The 17,693-nt window shown below is 43.9% G+C and overlaps 1 protein-coding gene across 1 annotated transcript in view; it reads right to left on the minus strand.

The window, feature by feature from the left end:
* The window catches only part of LOC123242014 (LIM domain containing preferred translocation partner in lipoma), a 384,500-nt gene that overhangs the window by 126,187 nt on the left and 240,620 nt on the right, over positions 1-17,693 (minus strand). The gene's annotated exons all lie outside the window — the stretch shown is intronic.

Raw genomic sequence — 17,693 nt, forward strand, 5'->3', positions numbered from 1 at the left:
TTCTGCACGTCCACGCACGGCTCACGGCTTTGGCTTAGAAAGGCGGACAGAAGCCGAAGCCTTTTCCCAGCCTGCACCCCTTCTCGATCGGAGGCTCCTCCCACTGCCCCGCCCCTCGCTCAACTTCTAAACTTCCCGCTATTACACCGGGTAGATTTCGTCGGGCCTCAGTTTCCTCATCTGTAGAAACGAGGGGGCAGCCCTGGGGGATCCACGGCGGCCGGATGCTAAGGCTTCCGTCTCCAGCCCGTTCTCTCCCTTCTCAGCCCCACACCAGGCCAACGTGGCCCCGGACAGATCGGGTGCTCGGACCTCGGCCGGCCTCTCCGGGGCTTCTTCTGGGCTAGGCCAGGCGTTGGCCTCCGACCACGCGGCGAGACCCACAGGGATGGAGTCTCGGAATACGGAGTCGGAGGCCTGCAGCTCCTCGCGCAGAGTCCTAGAGAAGCCTCCGGGAGCTCCTAAGGCCAAGGAGGCCGGCACGCTCCAGGGAACCTGGCTCTCGGGATGGGCTGAAGGCTCAGCAGACGCCCCACGCAGGGACAGCCTCAGCGTCTGGCGGGCACAAGAGACAGTTCTGGGTAGGCCCGGAGCCGCCGGACATCAGGGCATCCCCCGAAGGTCTCCTCCTTGGGAGGAGGCGGAACTGGGCAGGAAGGGGTGGAGGAAGCCCCCGGCCAAGGCGGAGCGGGCACCTCGGGCTAGGGAGCAGCCATGGGGCCTTCCCATCCTACAGGGGCTCCGAGCTGCCTCTCTGAGGCCCCGGAATAGGCCGTGCAGGCTCCAGGCTGCCCCCCAGCTGTCTGAGGCCCCCAGACTCTAAGCTCTCCTCCGCCCATGCGGTGGCATTGGCCACCGTGCCTGCCGCCAGGCCCTGACAAATCCTTGGGGAATGGAAGTTAGTTGGCTGGGCAGAGACACTGGCCCAGAGAGGCCCGCAAACACCCCTCCTGGCCCTGGCCTGGCTCGTCTAGAGAGCCAGAAACCCTGCGGTGCTGGCCCGTCCCTGCCTCCCTCCCTGGGGGGGCCTCCATTCTGAGGGGTCAAAAGCAGCGAAGGAGAAGGGGGGGGTCCAGAGAGAAGAAGGCCCCCCTCACGGTCAGAAATGGAAAGAGGCGGCCATCGGGGGCTCCAAAGTGATGGGGTTCCCTGGATTCTCCTGGGAGAAGTCATCTGTGGCGCCAGGATCCCGAATCTGCAGCTAAAGGAACTCCAGAAGCCCCTTGAGGGCCAGGCCAGAAAGGAGGGGATCATTTCATAGACAAGGAAACTGAGGCACAATACGTGACCTCAGGTCGCCCAGGGAGCAAACACAAGGCAGGGACAGTCCACAGAGGCAGGACTAACAGAGTATCCCGAGGAGAGGCATTTGACATCCTGATTCTCTCAGTGTCCAGTCGTATTTGTGGTCCTGATGAGGGGCATCATGAAGCCCATTTTACAGATGGTGAAGTGGAGGCTCCAGATGGTAAGAGACAACAATGGTGGCTGCCCCCCACGGATGGAGCGTGGCTCGCTTTCAGACAAGGTGGACACAGTTGGCTTTTCTGCAAACAAGACTTATGGGAACACGAGAAAAGCCAAGTAGAAAATCAGGAAATAATGTCCAGAAGGACCATGGTGGGAAGTGGAGATGGGAAGAATTGTGCAATGGGAGGAAGCCTGACAAGGAGGTCTCGGCAGGCTTCCCAGCCGCCTTTGCGGATCTGGGGTCTGCTGCTATCCATGCAGCGTCTCCTCTCAGCCTTCACTAAGGATTCCTCAAGGCTGGTCAATCAATGGCTTGTTGTTGTTGTTTCAGGAAAATCTCCTCCGGTTCAGTATTCAAGGTGATGCTAAAAATGTGTCTCCATAAAGGTATATGGGAAACATGGCGGAACACAGAGTACATAATGCATCTACAGGTGTGTGTGTGTGTGTGTGTGTGTGTGTGTGTTTGCGTGCGCTAGTACACACACACTCAGTTGTTTGGGTTTTAAAGAAAAACTTTTCCATTGAAAGCCTGGAGGCAGCTCAGCCTCCATCGCCCAGGACAGCCCTCCAAGGGGCTCCTGGGGCTTTTCCTCCCTTAGAATTTCCTCTGTCTTTACGTAGCACCTTTCCTCGAAGGAGTTCCCGCTGTTTCACAAACACCAGCAACCAAACAAACAGAAAGCCTCACCATGAGGCTGGGAGAGAAGCAACTATCTCATTAATTTTGAAAGTTTAAAAAAAAAAAGGAAGGAAGGAAGGAAGAAAAAAACGAGCCAGAGAACAGTCCCAGACCAAACCATACCTTGATTTCCAGAAACAAACCAAACCACCCAAAGAAAAGCCCCAAGCCTCCCAAAGGACAAAAAAGGAAACTGAGGTCCAGTCCTTGGAGGGGAGAAGCAGGAGGGTGAGCAACAGGACTGAAAACCACCCCTTTGTGGTCAGAAGGGGGCCCAGGGAGAGAATCATGGAAAGAAAAACCAGGAGTCAAGGACAAGAAAAGACAAAAGAGCTCCATTTTTCTTCTTCTGCCCCACTCCCTTCCCCCAGGCTCCCTGGAGGCTCAGTACCAGAACCAGCAGGAGTCTGTCCATAGGAGGCATTTCTCCTGATCACTCCCCTGATTCTATTCCATTCTTCCCCACCAGGCACTTCCCAATCATTTTCCCTATAGGTTGTATGGCCTCAAGAGTGTGCAGCCTGGAACATTTCTCTCTGCACCAACGTGAGGACATGGACGGTCTGCTTCCTCGTCTTGCATCTCTGGTGCCTGGCACATAGTGGGGGCCTCACCACCTCCGGTAGGATTTGTGAGAGATGGCGAAAAGCAGAGAAGAGAAATCTATGTGATCGCAGAGCCGGGTAACTGGTTTCAGTCACCTCCCTGTGGCAACGGGGTGATGCTGGGTCAGTGCTTAGACCTGTCTGACCTCGGTATCTTCTCTAAAACGAGGAGGTGAATTGAGATGGACATCACGGTTCCCTTTAATGAATTTTGGGAGCAGCCGTTTGTATTCGTTGGTGTGGTTTTATTTTGGAAGGTATCCAAAGATATCCAGGTAAAAAGGACCCTCCACTCTGCGTCAGCCTTCCTCACATTTGAACCACTGTCCGGTTGATTGTGGTTTGGGGGATCGGGTCAGAGGAGAAGAGGAGGGCTGTGTACAAACTTCCCTAATTCCTCTAGCTCCAGCTTGTAGAGGAATCGGCAGAGCATCTGAGGAAATAAGGATGGAAAGGTGGTGGGTTGGGGGGGACGAGGTCAAAAACTCAGACAGCCACAATTTCTCTGTTTGAGAGTGTGTTACTCATTTCCTTCTTCTTTGTCTTTGATAAAATCATGATGATGAGAGGAATAAGAGACCTTCACAATTCAGCTTGGTGATGGGAAAATAAACACTGAGCAAGGAAGTGCATCCATGGGAAAGATTAGGAAATGAAGACGAATTTCAGGGATCCCAGAGATCATTTTGATGGATCCATACCTGAACAATATGGCCAGTGGCAGCGAAGGGGAAAATCAGTAGCTCCTAAGGCAGCCCATTCCACTGCTGGATAACTCCCATCAACAGGAAGTTTTCCCTGACATCATGAAGCCACCTCAAGGCTACTGTTCCCTTCAGTTACACAAACATTGGGAAAAAGCATGAGTTAAAGGATGGAAATTCTCATGGTCATGTTTCATGTCACTGGATGGAAGACTCCTTAAGGAAAAGGGAATCTTCTTCACTTTCACAGACCACTATCTCCCCACTCCCCCAAAGAAAAAGGAAACAAGTTTTCCTTTAGAATCCAGTCTCTGCTTCTCCCAATGTAGTGCTTATGATTCAAGGCAAATAAAGATTGAATTTCAAACATCAAGATTTTGGAATCTTTTCAGCTAAGAAACAAAGACAATGAATAATTCCTTTCATTCCCCAAATGTTGCTTCCTGTTTGCATGGAAAAACTTTTGGTAAATAATGGATTTAGAAAGGTTATTGGGAAATTTACTCTACCAGGATTGTTATTTTTGAAAGTAGCTATCTTTTTGACACAAATATTTCCAAATATAACATCATCAAAGAGTTCAATCCTATAATCACCAAAGAATTAAAGCCACAGGACAATGGAGAGATGTGTGGCAAGCAGAAAGCAGTAGATTTCCAAAGGAAGTGACATTAAAGAAGAAAAAAGTTTACATGGGTGAGTAAAATGTAAGAATGCATTAAGATGGATGATCAGAAAGCAGAGACAAAGGCAGAGGGGAACACTGGTTGACATAAAATATAAAGACTGAATAGAAAACCCAAGGCAAGTTGATTATATCTTTCCCATGTTGGAGAACATGGGCAAGCATCCTAGATGATGAGATCACGTGGAAGAGGTATGATTTATACAGTAGAGGCAGAATGTAACCATACACTGATTAATATATCAGTCATTAAAAGAGAGGCAGGTCTTCTATAGTCATAGAATTTTGGAATTGGAAGGGGCCTTTAAGGCCATCTAGTTCAATTCTTGCCCATCCATCCCCAGTGAGATCTCCAGAACTGAGCCCAATACTTCAGATTTTGGCTAGGGCGAGATACTAGGGAATACTATTATCACTTCCCCTCCTCCTTTGGGACATCACCACTCTCTTAATGAAGCCTACAATGGCTCAAATTTTTTAATTGGCTGCCATATCATGACACTGACTCATACTGAGTTTGTAGTGTACTAAAACTGGGGTCTAGTTTAGACAAACGGCCTCAAAACACAACTTCTCCATCTTATTAATTATTAAGGTGATATTTATTTGAATGCAAGATTTTACCTTTATCCCCATAACATTTCACCTAGTTGGATCGAAGTCCTTTCTGCCCCACTATAACCTTCTCCCATATACCTGCAACATTTAATACTTACATGTTTTCCTTGGTAACTGGGTTTATTTGTTTTATTTAGAGCTTGGAAATTGTTTTTGGAACTCAACTCTATCCTGGTAATGTGTCAGTACAAATTTGATAAGCATTCTAACAATGAAAGAGCATTTACTAATGCTTAGTAGGCACTTACGAGGTGGGAGGAATCTATGACTTTTTTTAAGTCACAGTAAACAGCACAGGGACAAACACAGATGTCTGGGGTAACTCCTCTATAGATTCCTTTCCAATTCAACAGAGAACACAGTCAGCATTCTTAATATCTAGTCATTTAGCCACTGCAAAATCTACCTAATGATCCTATTTTCCCTTTAATATTTCTTCAGATCTCATTTACAAGGATGGTGTGCAAGATCTGTCAAAAGCTTAGCTGAAATCAAGGTTGAACTATTTCAAGAAAATCTGCTGATTCACTAGGTTAGAAACACCATCAAATAAATAAGTAGAATTATTTGGACCCAAATGAGTCCTTTCCAGACATGTTGCCTTGTTTTGATTATTGCTTCCTTTCTTAGTTATTCAGTAACCACCAATTTGATCCAGAGTCCACCACAGTGACTTTCCCAGACAATAAATGTTTCTTATTAATTAATTGATACAACATCTTGTCCAGACTCTACTTAAGATATTGGTGTAAAATTTAACATATATGTACACACATATATACATTTATATATGCATATATATGGAGGGAAAAGTATTTCAATCGAAATTGATAATTGGTCTGTTTTGAAATCCTATATTTTTAAATTTTATATCTTTAAGAACATTCTAAGAAGGTTAAATTACAAGCTTCAGCAGATGTCCAAAAGTCTCCACAACACACACACACACACACACACACACACACACACACACACACACACACAATATATTAAGAACTTTGGGTTTCAAATAGCTTTTGCTTTTTCTGATCATTAAAAGCATAAAAAAAGGAACTTTAGTGAATTACGTTCAAATGCTCTGATTATGTGAATTTTAAGAAACGTATTCAACTATCTAAAGGGTAAAAACTTCCTGTTATATATTAAGAAAAGAAACCTAGTGACAAAGTCACCTAAAAAAATCACACAGACCTCCTTCTCTCAGAAAAGATGATTTTTTTGAAGACTGTTTTCTCAAAGATATTGCTATTAATCCCCAAACTTTGTCCATTTGCAACATAATCTCCTTGTGATGGCATACATGGTGACCATAGTCTTTTTCCAGGGTAATGCTAGGGACACGCAAGCTCCTGAGTAATTCTGTTGTGATTCTGGAAGCTTCATCTGAAAGATTAGATGTCACTCATCTATCAATGCGCCAGGCTAAATTTGGCAGTACTCAGCACCAAGATAGGTTGGCTACAGCAGAAAGAATATGGTAGCCATGGAAAGATACAAGTTCTGTCTACCAGTTCTTGAAATCTATGCTGGAGAAGGGAGTTCATCAATATTCAAATTGGTTCTTGAAATGGGCAAGCATTGAAATTAATATGTGATAGGTTTTTGTATGTGCACCTGGGTCCCAGGGAAAGCAAACGTGACATAGTTCATGAGGAAGAATTTACCCTTTAACTTGTAGTTTGGTGATGGACTTTAAACACATCTTCAAACATCAAGAACTACAAGTTTTTCCTTTTCTTTTTTAATAGCTAGCTGTTGTCACATCACTTAAATTTACCAACTCATCATCACTTTTTGGCTTATTGTTCCAAAGATTCTCTGATAGATGAGGTTGAAGCTTTTGAATCCTCTTCAAAGAAAAGCTTCTTATACAAAATAGTGCAAATAAGGTTTCAGAGGAAATATTTAAAATAACAAGAACATATTTAAAGAAAACTTTAATTATTACAGAAGTAGTGGTTTATCAAATGTACTACTTGGTAAGAAAGAAAGTGATGAAAAAGTAAACATGATATTTTTCTTTTAATTTTTTGTATTTCATTAAATATTTCCCAATTGCATTTAAAATAGTATTCTTATTTTTTTAAATTCCCTCCATCTCTTCTACAACTTCCTCACTCCTTGAGATGACAAGCAATAGGACATTGTCTACAGATGTAAAGTCATGTAAAACATTTTGCTCATGTTTTACACACATGTGTGTGTGTAAGAATGTATAATTCAATCTGTTCTCAGAGTTCATCAGTTCTCTTTTTTTCATCCAGAAACTTTTGGAATTGCCTTGGATCACTGTCTTAAACAGAATAGATAAGTCTTTCATAGCTAAGCATTGTCATCATGTTGTTCTCACTGTGTACAATGTTTTGGTTCTGTTAGCTTCACTTTGCATCAGTTCATATTAGTCTTCCTAGATTTTTCTGAAACCATTCTCCTTGTCATTTCTTAAAGCAAAATAGTATTCCATCACAATTATAAATCACAACTTGGTTAACCATTCCTCAATTGATAGGAATCCCCTTATTTAGTAAATCTTTGCCACTATGAAAAAGAGCTCTTGTAAATAATCTTTGTTTTGTTTTTTGGGAGGGGCAGAAATAAGTTCTTTTCCTTTTACTTTGGGACTTGCTTAAGATGCAAGCTGGAAAACAACATTTTGGCCAAGCAGGTATCAAGTTTTGGTTGATAGGGGCCAAGTTTCCTTATGGCTGGTCAGTCCATTGGGATCGTGTGTATAAATGGCTTCTCCATATTGTTCTAATTATTCAAATATTGGCCATTTCTTTGGGAGCCTAAGAAACCATCACCTTCCTCATCCAGGAGTGGCACCAAGAATCTTCCAATTTATTCCAGTTCACAGTATGGTGGCAAGGGCAGTATATACTCTATTCTGCAGAGATTTGGGCCTTGTGGCTTGTCCAAATATGTGGTCAGAGGGATGACAACCATAACAAATGCATTACTATTTCCCTCCTGGGAGAATCACAACCATCACTGCACATCTCAAAACCTGTGGGAACAAGACACAATAAAGACCTTTCTCTGCCTCATGGTGATGGTTTCCAGTGGAAATTCCATTTTATTTTTAAATTTCTAACATTCATCAACTCCCTCTCTCCTTCTTGAAATCAACCTATGATTTCTTAGGTATAAGGAGATCTACCAACTTATAGTCTTAAAGTCGGCTGGGGCACTAGAGTTGTCCAAGACTTGTCCAGCCATACAGAGCCAACATGAGTCATTTATTGGAGCTTGAACTCAGGACTTTCTGACTCTTAGGTCAGCCCTGTATTGATTAGGGTGCCTCACCTACTTTTACTCCAACCATCTATATTCCTTATATTGTCCTTGAAAAAGACTTGTCTAAATGATTACAATTTCTTCTGAATAAAAGGTTGTGTTTTTTACCTTTGAGTACATCAAGGAGTTTCCTCCTAGTATAATCCATGTACTTTCTCTGATATAAAAGTAACTACCAACTCTCCTTTCCCCAATAGCTAGATTGTTGGGGAGATAGGCAGAAAAAGGAAGGCAAGATAAGGTAAAGTAAAAGGTAAGGTAAGGTGGAAGGGAAGAGAAGGAAAAGAGGAAGGGGAAGTGGAAAGGCAAAGGGGAAGAGGAAGGGGAAGGGGAAAGGGAAAGGAACAGGGAAAGGGAACGAAAAAGGGAAGGGGAGGGGAGGGGAAAGAAAGGGGAAGGGAAGGGACTATAAACCTGATTCAGTATAACCAAGGTTTTTAGAGCTTTAAAGTGGCCTTAGAAGTCATCTAATCTAACTCCATCCTTTTATTTATTTATTTTTAAATACGAGGAAACTGAGGTCCATAGAAGGTAAGTGATACCTTCATGGAATTTCTAATCTTTCTGCATTGGACCCATAACAGTGAATAAACTATCCTTTTTAAAGACCAAGGAGAAGAGAAGGAGAAAACTAGGGGGTGCTGCTAGGCAGCTTGAATAAGCTCCCATAAGTCAGCCCTTCTTCAGATCAGCCTTCTGGGGCAGCTGACAGACTCAGTTGCTAGTAGGGGTTAGAGAGAAATTCTCGCCTGCCACCAATGGGGCAGTATTGGTTTGGTCAGTAACCTCTTAGCATCCCCTTGAAGAGCCAGGGAGCAGGTCAAAGTAACCCAGATTTAGAGTCCATAGGGTTGGCATTGTCTTTAAAATTAAGACACATAATTTAATTTCTAATCTGTTAAATATCAATATATAACTTACATAAACAAAAGTTCTTTGGGAGTTGCTCAATGATTTTTGTGAGTATAAACGTGTCAGAAGACAAAAAACTTAGAACCTTTGTATTAAGAGATTAGAAATTGAATTGGTAGCAATGGCTTTAAGCTAGCCACATTTAATGATGTCAGGAATACAGATAGCAATGAGACATGCCATTAGACTCTAGGATGAGGTAACTCTCTCCACAAGTTTGAAGTCTTAGACAGCTGATGGGAGCATTGAGAAGCTCCATGGCTTGGGCAAGGCTGGCAGAGCCAGGATGTCTCACCAAGTTAGCTGGCAAGCTCTGAGAATAAATCCTGTTCTCAATGACTAAAGGAAGAGGGGAGTGCTTCGTGGGGAATAGTTTTAAAAGAGGGACATCTGACCATTCCAAACATCTCACTCTCCCATGATGCTAGACAGATGGGAAGTCACTGTACATATCTGCCATTAGTGTCTACACCTCTCCAGGTGATTTATGGAGCCTTTTTGCAAAACCAAGTCCATGGGTTAAAGCAACAGACACTCCTTATTTCAAAGTTCTGTTCTCACTCATTCGCAACTTCCTGGACTTTCCCTCCAGCAGGAGCAAAGTTTCCAGTCTTGTGCAACAAATTAATTTCTGGATGAGAGCAGGGGTAACGGTCACAGCCTTAGCTAACATGCTGGGAAAAGACTTTGAAGAAGAAGAGGCTTTCTAGAGATGGCCTCTCCATGCTTAGGGGCTGGCCCTGAATACCGAAGGGCTCAAAGGCCAGCCTCTGAGCATGCTTTTGAGACTCAGTATTTCCAAGGATTCCCAATTTGCTGCTAAAGTTTCCATCAATGGATGATGGGTGGGAACACATTGACATGGCACGGGTTCTTTGGGTAAGGCTAAATGGCTTTCCTATACTTTCTGCCATCACCCATGGCCTTTCCTGTAGCAAACTAGCCTTGGTCACTCACTCAGGAGATGACTTGGATGGCAACCCTTCTTAGAAAAGTCACAGAATGGCTGAGTTATCTGCCAGGGCTCTGAGGTGAGAGGTCAGATATCAAGCAGTCTTTGCTGGCAGATTTTTTAGGCAGAAGGGGAAAATATTGGGGTCTGACGGAGGACATGGCCTTCCCATGTCATCTTGGACAAAGCTCCAAAGCACCCTGAGCCTCAGATTCTTAGTCTGTAAAACAAGAGAGTCAGATTCTATAATTTGCGAGGACTCTTCCTGTTTGCATCTATGATCATGGGCTGGAGTTAGAGGAAGCCAGTCATGTTTCTTCTCATTAGTCTTCAGATTATGCCCCCTACTGGAGGGGTCAGACCAGAGGCGAGGCTCATCTCCAGAACGAAGCTGTTACAGAGCTTTTCTTAAGTACCTAGTATACTCCAGGCACCAAGCTAGATCGTAGGAAATAAAGATCTACAAGGACACCAGCCCCTCATTTCAAGGGACTTACATTCTAATAGGAACGCATAAAGCTATAGAGGAGTGGGGCCAGGGAAGGTGGTTTAGATCTGGGGAATCGCAAGGATTTTGTATGGATTGCCACCGCCTTTCCAATTGCTATACTAGTCATGATTTCCAAATCATATCAGAAAAAGATTTGATTTCTGCATGATTTTGGAATCAGCTTGTCGTCCCTCAAAAGGCAGGAGGCTTGAGTTTTGCAATGCAAGGATGCAACAGAGGCTTTTACTCTTGCAAGAGTCAACTGTAAACTTCCTGGCAGTTAAGTCTTGGAATCTTCACAAAAGTTCAGTTGGAACCTGAGGCTTGAAGAGAGCTGACGTTCCAACTGAGGCTCTGCTTTTGGCTTTCGGCTTGGCTTGGCCTCTGCTTTGTCTCTGGACAATTTGAACCTAGCTGATTTCTCTGGACCTCTCCCTGACCTTCTGCATATTACGTCCCTGTTTATTTTCCCTGAATTTTCCTTTGGGCTCTGGTAGGAAGGGTGGTTGTGGTTTTGGTAATTAGACTTTGTGGGTTTAGTTTTCTATAGGCAAGTAGGACACCTTTAAATCAACCTAGTCCTTATTTTATTGCTCTAGCATATACTTTACTTTAAGGCAGCCAAATCTTCGAACTGGGAGAGCAGGCTCTCCCTCAGTCTAATCCTCTCCTGACCGCTCCCCCAGCTTCATTTTCTCCCTATCGGCTATTACAAAACCCTGAACCCCTCTCTCCTTTCTGATTAACCCTGATATTAATAAACCCCTTTTGTTACCAACTCAAAGCCACTGGTGAATCATTGTATTGAAAATTTAGGCAAGGGTTGAAGAGGGAAGGAATTATTTTCTCTTTATTTCTTGAGGGAACTGCAGGCATCCATCTTGGCAGGAAGTCCTTAACCGAGACTTCCTGCCATCAATTTCACTGGCAGGGAGGAGCTTCATTGACTCTTCCTTCAAGGGACTTTAGAAATTAACAAGAAAAGCCCTCAAGGCAGATTTAAAACATTTCTGACTGGCCCAACTCCTTTGTATCTATAAAGATACCTTTCCTCACCTTGAAGGATCCTGCCTATATCTCCCCAGTATCCTCTGTTTCTAGCCTCAGCCTCTAGCCTGTTTTAAGCTGCTTCTCCTGAATACCCCACCTATTCCCTCACCATCCAATATACCACGTCATTCCTTCCTTCCCTACATTCAGCCATCCTCTTCATTCCTCCTCCTAATACCTACCTCACCTTTATCCCTCCATTCAACCAAAAGATTCAAAGATTTACTTATTTCTCAATATCAGTTTGGATTGAAGCAGAGCCTCTATTTTCTCTGCAACTCTTTCTTTGCAAGTCAAGACCACTCTGGGCCCCTCTCTTTTCCCCCATCAAGGGAAGCAGGGGGACGGATCATTTCCAAGGTCCATCAGAGCTCCAACATTCTTTTTTTCCTAATGTCCTTTAAGAGCTCACGGCCCATGTGGCTTGGAGGGCAGCGAGTGGAATTTGGGTGATGGAGGATAATTCCATTTCAGGAACATTTTGAAGCACCCAAGAAACGTCAGATGATGACCCAGGCAGAGAATGAAATCACAGCTATCTACATCTGTAGGCATGTTGTGGTTAAAAAAATGCTCTGTAAGTGGAAACCTCCTAGAGCAAAGTTATTTCCAAATGCAAGAGGGCATCAGGGAGGAGGCAGGCAGCTGCACCCTGAAAAGCTGATTGTCTTTGTCAGCATCCACCGAGAGACTCACCTCTTCATTCAGCACTCTCACTCTGACTCAACCATCCACAGGACATCATTTCTCCAACCTACCGAACTTTCACTCAATGCTATCCACTTTCCCCCTCCCCGACTCATTCCCCCAACCCTCTCAGTGAGATCCAGTCCGTTCATCACACACACACCGTTATCACACCCAGTATCTCTTCTGGACCAGGCACTGTCCAAAGCCCTTTACGAATCTGATCTCATTCAATCCTCACAACAACAGTATTCCCATTGTACAAGGGCAGAAACTGAAAAATAGCAGTGAGAGGACTTGCCCAGGGTCCCTTTGTCTGAACTCAGGAAGGCAAGTCTTCTTGCCTACATATCTCACACTCTATGCACTGAGTCACCTGCTGCCTCTCTCTGCGTCTCTGTCTCTCTCCCCGACGCTGTATGGATGTTATATTGAATATATATTTGTGTAAGACATGTATACACACAAATATACCACACGCACATGACATAATATCCATACATATATCCACACGTGTGTATCTCCCCCTCTGAAACAAGCTAAGTGCTGATTAGTGTGAATAACAATTCTCACTAATGGTTCCATTATTCCAATTCCCACTGTAGATTCCCATTGGGCTGGAATCAATTACCATATTTTACATATAATTATAACTCTGAATATGGGAATTAGAATAATGCAATCACTTCCCAGGGTTCATTATGTGCACTCCAGCGGACGTGGCTATAGAAATCCAGATCACACATGTGTCTGTGTGTCCACGGATGGGTTTGTGCTTTGCACCTGATCCTGAGAAGGGCTGTCCTGGCAAGGGGGGGGGGGACAAGACCCCAGACTCCCTGCCCTGTCATGACTCACCATCGGGATCCCCTGCCTTGTCCTGACTCATAATCAGGCCCTTTCCTCACTCCATCTCCTGCCCTTTCCTGACTCAAAATCAGGATTCCCTACCTTGTCCTCACTCACAATCAGGATCTCCTGCCCTTTCCTCACTCACAATCCAGGAAGAATCAAAGAGTCTTGAGGGCAGAGACTGGTTCATCTTAGTTTGGCATCTCTGACCTCAAGCCCAGTGCCTGGCACGAGGCTGTCTTTAAAAAATCGTTTATTGATTTGCAGGAGTGAAGAAAAGCTGAGGAAAATCCAAAGCAAACTGGGTCCCAAGTCCAGGCCACCCGAAGGCACAATTCACCTCATTCTATCTCCTCCCCTCCTCCGTCTTGAACTTGAAAATGTACAGACATGCCCCCACATACATCTCCAAATGCCAAATCACACACATAGGAACACCCACGGACACAGGCATGGATGGCCACACACTCTTGAACTGCACTTCCTAAAACATGACACACGAAGTTATCCCTTGACACGGCTGTGGGCGCTGGCCGGTGCTGGTGTGTCCACACCTGCTCACGTGGGCTCTTCCCCATGCCAGCATCCTCACTCATAATTCTTTGCTTCTAATTTTCCAGTTTCTTGGGGAATGGCTAATTGAACTTGGTGCCATCCCAAACCTCCCCAGAAAGCTCCGCCCTAGTCTATAAAACTGGGAAAAGGAAAGCCAAGGCACTCAGAAAAAATGATGGCTAATGAATACTCGATCACTCCACGTGCACCGTAGCCGTTCACTTTCCTTGTCCGTTGGTAATGATGTACAAGAGGCTCCTTCTCTCATCGAGAAAAGCACTTCAATTATGTGTTCTTGAAAAAAGAAACATGGAAATTATCTTCTTTTCAAAAGGTAGAATTAGCCCCATTTTAGAGCTGAAAGCCTGCCAGGAAAAATATATATATCTAGTTCTGATGTTTTCTCTTTTTTTGCCCCTTTTCTTCTGTGTCAAGCTGGTGCCTCACAATTTCTCTGGCTCATCCCACTTATTGTCTCCCCCCCCCCCCCAAAGAATGAGAACAGGGCCCCTCTACCTTTTTTCTATTCAATATAAATGGCAGCCCAAGATGAGCCAATGAGAGGTCCGGCTAAAATGGTTGCCCAAAGAATTTGTCCTACTTCAGTCAAAGGCTACCTGTGAGTGGGCCATCTTTCTAGGTATGAGTTTGAGTGGGGGGGGGGGGAGAGGAAGGGAAGGGAGTCGTCTCTTTATTCTTCACCTTTCCATATTCTTTACTAGAAAGGATGGCTCTCTGAGCAAGGGAGAGGACGGGTATCATATGAAATGTGGGTGATGTAAGCATCGGGTATCTATAATAAAATGGACACAGTAAGAAGGTATGTTCTCAAAGACTCTACTTCCACTTATTCTTTATTCTTGCTTCAAAACAACTCATTTATTCCCATGCCGGACAGCTGTCAAGTGTGTCAAGATTGCAAGGGTTCAAGCTTGGGCGTCACCCTCCCGGGGCAGGTATGGCTGGGATATAACCATCCCATGGATAAAGTCCACACAAACACCAAGAGAGTGTGAGCCTCGGCTGTCCCTCTGGCCCTTCCCAATGGCCTCCCCACATTCCCCTGGGACCACTGTGAAGAAGGTCTAGCTCTACTTTCTGAGACGCAGCTCTGGAGCCTCATCCTTTCTACCTAATAGCTCTGAGGGTGGGGGAGTGAATTCTCCCAATGAGTGAACTCCATTTCCCCTCCCCACAAGCTCAAATCCCTGGGGCTGGTCCAATATTCTGAAACCAAAGAAAGCAGATACTGTATAGCAAACATATAGATTTAATATAGATTCATACTAAATATATTATATTCTAAATATACAAAACATATGGCATATACTAAAACATATATTCTTCCATATACTAGGAGGACAATTAACTTAAAAGGACAACGTTTCTCCTTTCCAGACTATATATTGACCCTCCTTTGTCTCCTCCTGGACTCTGATCCTCTTGAAGAGATTTTTTTCCTTTTTGTGTATTTGTCTTCTCACCTCTTACTACGTAGCCTGGAACGCTGAAGGTATCTAATGCTTTCTGACTAAATCATTGACTCTCTCACGTTGAATCACAGTATCTTTGTACAGCTACGGACCTCACAGGCGTGTAGTTTTGCCTACAAATTCATCCACAAATAAAATGACCTTAACGGAGTCCTCTTCCTTCTTGACCTCCTTGCAAACCTTGACATAGACACTGACCTTTAGGTCCTGATACTCTGTGTGGAAATCATGGCCCTGCACCTTCCTGGTTCTCTTCTGCTGTCTGACCATCCCTTCTCTGTCTTCTTTGATGGATCTTCATCAAGGTCATGCTCATGACTCGTGGATGTCCTTTTAGACCATCTTCATTTCTTTTTCTATAATCACCTTTCTTGGTGACCTCATGATCTCCCAGGGACTCAACGTAGGCGCAGGACACACTTTGCTTAGATCAGTGCATGGCCCAGAGCTGGCATGAAATAAATATTTATTGACTATTGTTCATAGATTCAGCCCTCCTGAGCTCTAGTCACTCATCACTAGGTGTTTCTTAGTCCTCTCACGTTAGATGTTCAGAAGGCGTCTTAAACTCCACATGTCCAAACTAGAAATAATGTGTCTCCACCCAAACCTCCTCGAAACGTTCTCCTTCTAAATTTCCCTATTATTCAAGGTCAAGGACTCCATCAGCCATTGAGATTACCTTGACATCACCCCCCCCAATATAAAATGTTTTGTCCAGTCTTCTCAAGACTGCCCTTGTAACCTCTATGCTAGACACTCTCTTCTCTCCTCTGCCACTGCCACCACCTGGGACAGGCCATCACCGCCACTCAACCTAGGTTTCCTCATCTGTGAAATGTAGACAATAAATTGTGTAGCTCCTACTTTATTGAGTTGTTATGAAGCACAAATGAAATTATAGATATGAAGCACCAGGGAACTGTAACTTACTATTTTATTCCAGGCTAGTAAGTAAGATGCCAAATTGTTTAAACATTGTAATTAAAGCATAATGTGCTTAATATTTGTATCCACAGTTTCTACATATATGAAATATGAAATAACACCAACGATTAAGTTATAATACATTTATTTTATTGTATGTGATTTCTCTCTACCGAGACATAATTTCTTATGTACATCCAACACACACACACGCACACATGTAAAAATACATTCACATGCTCTCTCTCTCTCTCTCTCTCTCTCTCTCCTTCTGTAAAATCCCTCTAGATGACATTAAATTGTAGATGGGTAGTTCTGTCTCCCATTGGCTTCCCTGGGAACCTTAGCCCCCGGAGCTTCGTGTGCGACTTGCTCCAAGGCTGGGAGAGCTCCATGTTCTAGCTATGTTGCTGCCTATCAGCATGAAATGGTCCAAGGCATATAAGACATTGGTAGTGGGGACATCGGGGCCCAGACAGGAGAGAGGTGACTTCTTTTCTCCAAGGCAGATTGTTTTATCAGAAGGTCATGCCCATGATGATGCCACGTGGGCACAACCAATGAAATAATGAAAAATGTAATACTCAGCCTTGGCAAGAGGAGCAGGAGCCATGCCCAAACTCCCTCCCAGGCTTATGCAGTAAATACCTCTCCTCCTGTACCGCTGGTTTCTATCCCGTGGGATCCTGGAAGATGCCTTGAGTAGGACACAGATCACATTGAAATAACATGCAAATTGGTTTCAGTTTTAGTACAGCCCTCCACACATCACTTTCCATAATGAAGGTAAATTTTTGTTTTCAAGTTTTTCACGGGAAATGGAACCAGGTTCACCGATGGTTAACCCAGTATGTTTCACCTGACACATACCAGTTGTAGTTTGAGTCACCAGGGGCCTTGCTCAGCAATCCATGAGATTGAGGATTAACAAGCAGGGTGAGAGTTTAGCTCAATAAATAACCTTCCCACAAGCATATAATTTCCCTTATGGCAGGCCCACTAATCACACTGGATTTCTGGGAGTCCAACAGACAACCAAGCTAACAGTCTAAGGAGGAACAACATAGGAATTCTGCTTTTGAATAAACTGAGAAATAAACTAGAAATAAAGGGCAAAGAAGAAAGCATGGGGACAAAGAACTCTGACATAAAATATGTCTGAATATTAGGATGGATGGTGACATTTGGTACCATTGACATGTATTAATAAGCAAGTCTGCCAGCCATTACAAGTTGTAGGTAAATAAGAGACCTTTGTTGGAGGGCATAGAGAAGACGAAGGTATTGTGCCTGTCCTTGTTTGGTGACTCATGGGATCATTTTGAACAACTGGACAGAGCTTCAATTCAACACATTCTGGTTCAATGAAATGCAATATTTATTAAACACCTGTCAGGAAATGAGCCAGGTCCTGGGGACTCAACAAAGAATACCAAACAAAACAGTATGATAGGATTTGCCATAAAGGACCACATGCTATTATTGGCAGAGAGAGATATGGATCTATATCTATAGAAAGAGATGAATAGACAAACATAGATAGATAGATAGATAGATAGATAGATAGATAGATAGATAGATAGATTCTACCCATAGGTGCACTGACTGAGAATTGGGAGGAGAGCTTAGATCTCATCTCATTCAACATCCTCATTTTACAACGAGAGAGAGAGAGAGAGAGAGAGAGAGAGAGAGAGAGAGAGAGAGAGAGAGA

Source organism: Gracilinanus agilis, chromosome 3, assembly GCF_016433145.1.
Source record: "Gracilinanus agilis isolate LMUSP501 chromosome 3, AgileGrace, whole genome shotgun sequence".
Classification (NCBI taxonomy): domain Eukaryota; kingdom Metazoa; phylum Chordata; class Mammalia; order Didelphimorphia; family Didelphidae; genus Gracilinanus; species Gracilinanus agilis.